Consider the following 7169-nt stretch of genomic DNA (forward strand, 5'->3'; position numbering starts at 1 on the left):
AAATGATGGATCTTTTTTCCAATAGGAAAAATTATTGGAAAAAGGTTTCAGAGGTGTTGCCGCTGGTGATGCTCGCTGGGCTATTTTTGCCTTGAGTTGCTCTAACATGTTAGCGGCCTGGTTACATCCCTGTTTCACTGCTCTTACTCTGGTGCATCTTTTTGGAAAAGTTGTCAACTAGGTTGCAGGAAATCTAAAATCTCAATGTTGGAGTCTCAGGGGTTGTGCTAGGGACCTGGAAATTGAGTTCTGCCCCTATGAAGGTTGGAAAGGTTGTCGCATACTGGCACGTTTGCAATCTCTTCTGCTCCAGAGCAAGGAGTGAATTCTGCCTCTTTGAAGGTGGGACAGACCAAAATATATCTGGGGAAGGAAATGCTAGAGGGCAATGCTAATCATGGTCACACATTTTTCTTTATGCTCATGTAAATTTTTTATTTTTAGAATATATATATATATATATATATATATATATATATATATATATATATATATATTTATTTATTTATTTTTTTGGTATGAAGGATGGGTTGAAAGAAGAATGGATGAGGGAGAAGCTGAATAGATCTTTCATCCATCCTTCCGTAGGTTTGGTGGAATATAAGAGATGGATGAAAGTAGTTTTCTTCTTAATTTGGTACCTAATGAATGAAAGAAAAAAAGGAATGATATTTATATAACATTTTTATTAAATTATTTTTAAAAAAAATACTAAAATTTTATCAAAAAATTAATTAGAGGTAATTTTGCCAATGTAGAGATTTATTCTCGCATTTTTTATTCATTTTTTTTTTGCATCTTTCTAATACGCAATCTCTTCTGTTTCTGTCAGTTCATCCTTCCAACTCAATTCATCTTCTTCCTGTCCTTAGGGGTTTGTTTGATACTATTTTTTGTACTCGGAAACGCTTGATTCAGTCCCAGGGAAAAGAAAACATCAAAACAGACAGAGAAAAGAAAACGGAAGGGAAAGCGCATAGAGCCCACTCCCAGTTGGAGTCCACCATGCTGTCCTCGCCGAATAGGATATATAATATAATAATCTTTAAATACTCGACCCATCAAGACTATACTCAGAAACGAAAGTACTCGATCCCATCATCTCTAGGGTTTGCCTTCTCTGAAAGGAGATAGGGGGGATGAAGTGGAGAACACCAACTCGATTCTTTGGCCCAGCACTCAATCACGTGGACAGGTACGATCGATCGATCGATCCCATCCCCGCCCTTTTCACTGACAGAAACAAAGATGAAATTTTCGGCAATCTTGCCAAATTTATCTCAGATAATATAAGACTGTCCGGTCTGGGGTTTGGTTTAGATAATTTTCTTGCGTGTCCGTGGTTTAATTTGTTCTTTGTTCATCGTTTGAAGTCATCGATTTTAACTATTAGGAAGTAATTTGATCTTATTAGAACCACCGGTGGATCGGAGATCGCTTGGGAAATTGCTGAAATTGTGGTGAAGGGGGTCTATTTGTAATATTTTTTTTTTTGGATGCCTCTTTGCCTATGATTTAGGCTGTTTGGATTGATAAAGCTCCAACCTTTATGACAATTGGATCGGTGAGAGAGGTGTTGTGTGGTTGATTTGGTTTCGGAAACTGGGGGTTGGGCCACATTTAGGGCTGTCAACGAGCCGAGCCGAACCCGAGCCTGGGAGAGCTCGGCTCGGCTCGTTTCACAGAAGCTCAGGCTCGGGCTCGGGCTCGGTAACGAGCACTATTTTGGGCTCGAGCTCGGGTTTGCTTGGCAAAGCAAAGGCTCGGGCTTGAGCTCGTAAAGCTCGTTTCAATTACGAGCTTTAGAACGAGCCCGAGCTCGGGCTTGTAATCGGGCTCGAGCTCAGGCTCGGGCTCGATAACAAGCTATTTTTCTCTATGTTATTAGATTTTTATGAATTATGGTGCTGAAATAAGATTTTTCAGTGAAAGACTAGAGCTCGTTTGGGCTCGTGAGCTGCTCGGGCTCGGGCTTGAGTGTAAACGAGCCTCATATTGGGCTCGGGCTCGGGCTCGTTTGACTATATTTTGCTCTTTGCTGATAAATTAAGCCCATAAATATGTTTACAGGATTTAGTTTCGATGTTTATAAGTTTTGGGAAGATTTTGAAAGTGTGTAGGTGTCAGGCTGCATGCGTTTAAGGCAGCATGAAGTGTTTTTTAGTAAGTTATTATTTTATCTTTTTAAATTGATTGGTACTAAGCAAGCAACTGTAAACCTTAATGGCAATCTCATGAAAGATCATGATTCGCCCAAAATCGACAGATTGGAACATGATTTTGTAGTTAAAAGAAAAGGTTGCTGTATATTATCATGCGTGAATGCTCACCTGATATCGTGCAATTTTAAAGTTGATGTCTAATCTACTTTTCTAACTTGTATTGATTTTTTTTGAAATCTTTATCTTTCTTAACCTGAATAAGTCTTAACTGTTTTTAAAAGGTGACAATCCTACCTATACCCTAAGGTTCCAAACAATACAATATACTTTTAGAAGGTATCTGCTATAACTGCTCTTTGTTTTTCTTTTTTTAACAATTTTCAAACTTTGTTTTTCTCTCTTTTATTTATACGATACTATGTAATTGCTGAAATGTCTTAAATCTACCAAAACTAAAGCACTTTGCCCAGCTAAAGCCGAAGCTCAAGCTGAGGTTTTCAGAACCTGTTTGTTATGGTGAATAGGGCTGTTAACGAGCCGAGCTGCTCGGGCTCGGCTCGGACTCGGCTCGGTAAAAGCCCGGCTCGGGCTCGGCTCGTTAGTCAAACGAGCCCGAGCCCGAGCCTAATATGAGGCTCGTTTACATCCGAGCTCGAGCCCGAGCTCGAGCCCGAGCAGCTCACGAGCCCAAACGAGCTTGGGCCTTTGGCTATTTGCTGAATGCTGATTGATTGGTCTCCCATGGCTATGGGCCCACCCGGCCAGCCCACTCTCCAGCCGGACCAGCCCCCACCGTCCATCGACCCAGATCATGATCACCACCACTCATCACTCATCAGCTCATGCATGCCCTAGTCTCCTCGACTCCTCCTGTGACCCTGTCTCCCTCTCGAGTCTCGGCCGCCTCTCCCAAGTCCCACTCGACAGTCGACTCCCAACTCCCAAGTCCCAGCCCTCCCCCGATTTCGATCCCCCTGCCGGGTTTCCTGCGGGAGATGGAGCGGGGGAGGGGAAGAACGGAGTGCACGGCGGGAGCGGAGCGCCGCAGAGGTTTAGGTTTCCAGCGAAGGAGGACTCCGGGAAACGATCGAGGGTCGGGGGGATGGATCCGTTGAGGTTGTTGTTAGACACGTTGAAGTCGACGAGGGAGTCGATGCTGATGCTGGGCAGGCTCCCGGATAGGCGGTTGCGCTCGAGGAAGAGGCCGGTGAGGTGTGTGAGGTTGTTGATGGAAAAGGGGATCTCGCCGGTAAGGTTGTTGCCGGAGAGGTCCAGGCGGCCGAGGCGGTCCAGCCTAGACGCGGCCGCCGGGATCCCGCCGGAGAACTGGTTGTCCTGAAGGTAGAGGCTCCGGAGGAGGGTGAGATTGCCGAGATCGTCGAGGATGGGGCCGGAGAGGCGGTTGGCGCGGAGGGAGAGGACGCGAAGGGAGGTGAGGCGTCCGAGGGTGCCGGCAGGGATGGGGCCCACCAGGCCGACGCCTGGGAGGCGGAGCGCCACCACCGACGTGTTGCCAGCGTCGCAGGTGACGTCGACCCAGCCGCAGGCGGAGGAGTTGGCGTTCCACTGGACGCGCGGCTCATGGGGGACCCGCGAGATGAAGGCCACCGAGCTCGTACCGAGCCCGAGCCCGAGCCCGAGCTCGGGCTCGTTCAGGAGCTCGTAATTGAAACGAGCTTTACGAGCTCGAGCCCGAGCCTTTGCTTTACCAAGCGAGCCCGAGCCCGAGCCCAATACAGAGCTCGTTACCGAGCCCGAGCCCGAGCTACTGTGAAACGAGCCGAGCCGAGCTTTTCCAGGCTCGGGCTCGGCTCGGCTCGTTAACAGCCCTAATGGTGAATAAGCACCAACCTTATGTTCTTTAGAAAGTTGCTAAGTGCTGAGGTGAAGAATTGTGATATCAATGAGTTGATGGGCACTTCACATGCAAGTGGTTTGGGAACATTGGGATGTTAGAAAATGTAATGTCTTGATAGGTTATTGGAAAAAAAATCCTGATGCAAACATGAGATCTTCGTCTGGAAGTCTAAATGTGGATTTGTTGTTTGTTGTTGTATCACTTAATAAAACTATTTCCACAAGACAAAATATGGCCGATCTATTAGATTAGTAAACTTTCCATGACTCGAGAATACATCAATTCCTAGTCCATCTTGATGGTGTCAGGTCAACATTTTGCATTTATCAAAAGAATTGGAGGATAGATTAAGGATGTCCAAATTTCATTCTCAAGTCACCCAATCTTGAGTCGATTTCATGTTAGGTTGATCTTCTTTTACACTATTTAGATTTATGATTATCAAATTAGTTAGAGCGATATAAAATAAAAAACTAGTTGCTTTCAAAAGACCCCCAAACTGCACCCTTTTTTTTTGAGAAATCAAGTATACTTTTTTATTCATCTTTTCCTTCTTAAATTACAGTTTTTTTTGTTTAAAAATTTGGCTATATTTATATTGTTAGCTGCCGTGAACAGTGGGAAACTCTAAGTATGCTTCTGTTTTCAGCGAATTATGGGCTGACATGTGTCAGACGGCATTGACTACTAGTTTAGCAATATACTTTGTGCGTATTCTTTGTGGAAAAGAAATCATCATCACTGTTTGTGTTGATAATGGGGGTTGAGTCCTAAGTTATGGTAGCCAGTCACATGTAGGAGTATTACTTAACGAGCCAAACATGGGTGAGCTAGGCCTAACTCACCAATCTCAGCTCCTTTTGTATTCGAGTCAAGCTCAAGCCAGCTCATTTAAATTCGAACCAAAGTTGAGCTGCTCATGAGCAGCTCATTTAAAAGCTTTGTTGAGAAATTAAGGTCTTTCTAAGCTTTCAATTAGCTGAATTATATCTTAATCTTATAGTTAAATACATTCTATTCTAAATAAATCATATTAATTTATATTAATAAGCACAAAAAACAAGTTTTATGTGGAGAGAAGTAGTGAACTAATATATAAAATGTAAACTGTTTAGTATATTTATATTTCGAGCTTCATTGTGCCAAGATTGAGTGAGAATAAGCCTAGCTCTTGCTTGGCTTGTTTGCTAGTTGAGTGATTTGAACTCAACCTGAATTTCAAGCCTAACATAAGTTGGCTCACAAACAGCTCACTAGTTTGATAGCTCTAGTCACATTTGCGCACACTTGGATACCCCAAAAGCAAAAATTATCAACTACTTATTAATTGTTCATGATCTTAGGTTAAAAATTTTGAATTTGTCAAAGAGATCCAGTTGAAGAAGCCTAATTTCTTAGCACTTAATGATTATATTTGCCTAACCTTGGATTGAAAATGGCTTGCACACTTACCCTTGTGTGGACAACCATACCTATCTACTCCGGCTGTTGGACTCAACACTCCTTAGCACGTGTTGGTTCCTCACCAAGGGAGAGAGGAGAAAGTGTTAGTTGGATCTAAAGGACCAAAATTAACATTCAAATAAATATGTCTCCACCTTTTAAACTTTGATCACCATTTACTGTTCAAAAACATAATGGAGAAGTCAATAACAATTTTGTAACACTTATGTCAAGGAATAAGCTATTTAATAAATATGCACTGCACATATGTGTATATATTTTAAAACTCTTGGGAGACATTTACCCTAAAAATGTGAGAACTTGTCCAAATTGGGCCTGTTTTGGATCAAAGACGGCAGGCCCAACTAGCTTCTTTCCAAAGAATTCAAAAAAAAAAAAAAGAAGGATTCGAAGCAGAGGATGCAATCGCGAATGCCGAATGGGATTCGTGAATGGGAGCAATGACTATCAAGCTTTTCCCTCCCAAAACCCTCTGTAAATCCCTCCTCTTTCCTTTGCTTGATCCACCATCGAGCTTCCTCTCTTCTTCTTCCTTGTCTCTGGTGGCCAATGTGCCACCCCAGCCAACCGCCGCCGCCCAAAATTCCCTTGCTTCTCTTTTTAGATCCCGATTGCGTGCCGCCCCTGTTCTGAGAGCCATCACCTCTTTTCTCGCTGGGATCCGCTGGAAATTGCCACCGCCGGCTGAAGTCCTTCGCCTTCGCCGCTCGCTGGTGAGTTCTTCCTCCCCGTCGATGATTCCTTAGGCCAAGTAGGTTGCCACCAAGGTAACTAGGGGGAGCTGCCCCTCCTCTTCCCTTGCTCTGTTTTTGGCTGAGCACGGCCGTTCCCACCGATTGTCGCAGGCCGTTGTCCACCACCTGCCACTGCCTCCGGCTGCCACCTCGCCGGACTACAACCATGGCAACCACCAATCCACCCACGTCCTTCCCCTGTTTACCAAGAAAAGAAGAAAGGAAGAAGAGGGGAGAAAAAGCCCATCCCTCCCTTGTTCTCTCTTTTCATTCTCTCTCATCTCCCTCTTTCTCTCTCTAAATAGAACTATGAATTCTAGTTCGAGATCCGTCCACATGTTCTACGGACTTGAGTTAACCCCTCAAAGAGGCCCTAAATTGTTCGGGTGTTCGGGCAGCCTGTCGGACCGACCATCCTGGCTCTGTAGAGTGTTCCTATAACTCACTGATGATGAACCATGTTGAACGACCTTGAGCTCGATCAAGTTTGTGCCTCATGATATATTGTTTAGGTCGCTCAGGCCTAACTCACCTGAAACTGTCGAATATCATCATCCAGCTAATCGTCTATGTTCCTTATTATTTGATTCCATTCATATCATTGAATAGAAATTAATTTCACTTTTAATATTTTTAAATAGGTTTAGCAGATCTACCTAGTGACGTTTGATGATTTAAGATGAAAGAGGTAAGTAGATCTTACACTTCTTATTTTTCAAATTTTCATATTTTTTATGCACAAGATTTTCTTGTGAAGATACCATATTTTTCTTACAATTTTGGATCAGCATGTGTAATGAATATCATGCTTATTTATAAAAAATAGTTCCATAAATGTTTTAAAGAAAATAGCTTTATTATGAAACATAAATATGATAATGTAATTTAGTATTTTTTTATCTATTTATGTGTATGTTTTAAGAAAGAGATATAAGTTTTCTAAAGGTTCTC

Source organism: Phoenix dactylifera, chromosome 16 (genome assembly GCF_051530095.1).
Source record: "Phoenix dactylifera cultivar Ajwa chromosome 16, Ajwa_hap1_PhDact_Kaust_v1.1, whole genome shotgun sequence".
NCBI lineage: Eukaryota > Viridiplantae > Streptophyta > Magnoliopsida > Arecales > Arecaceae > Phoenix > Phoenix dactylifera.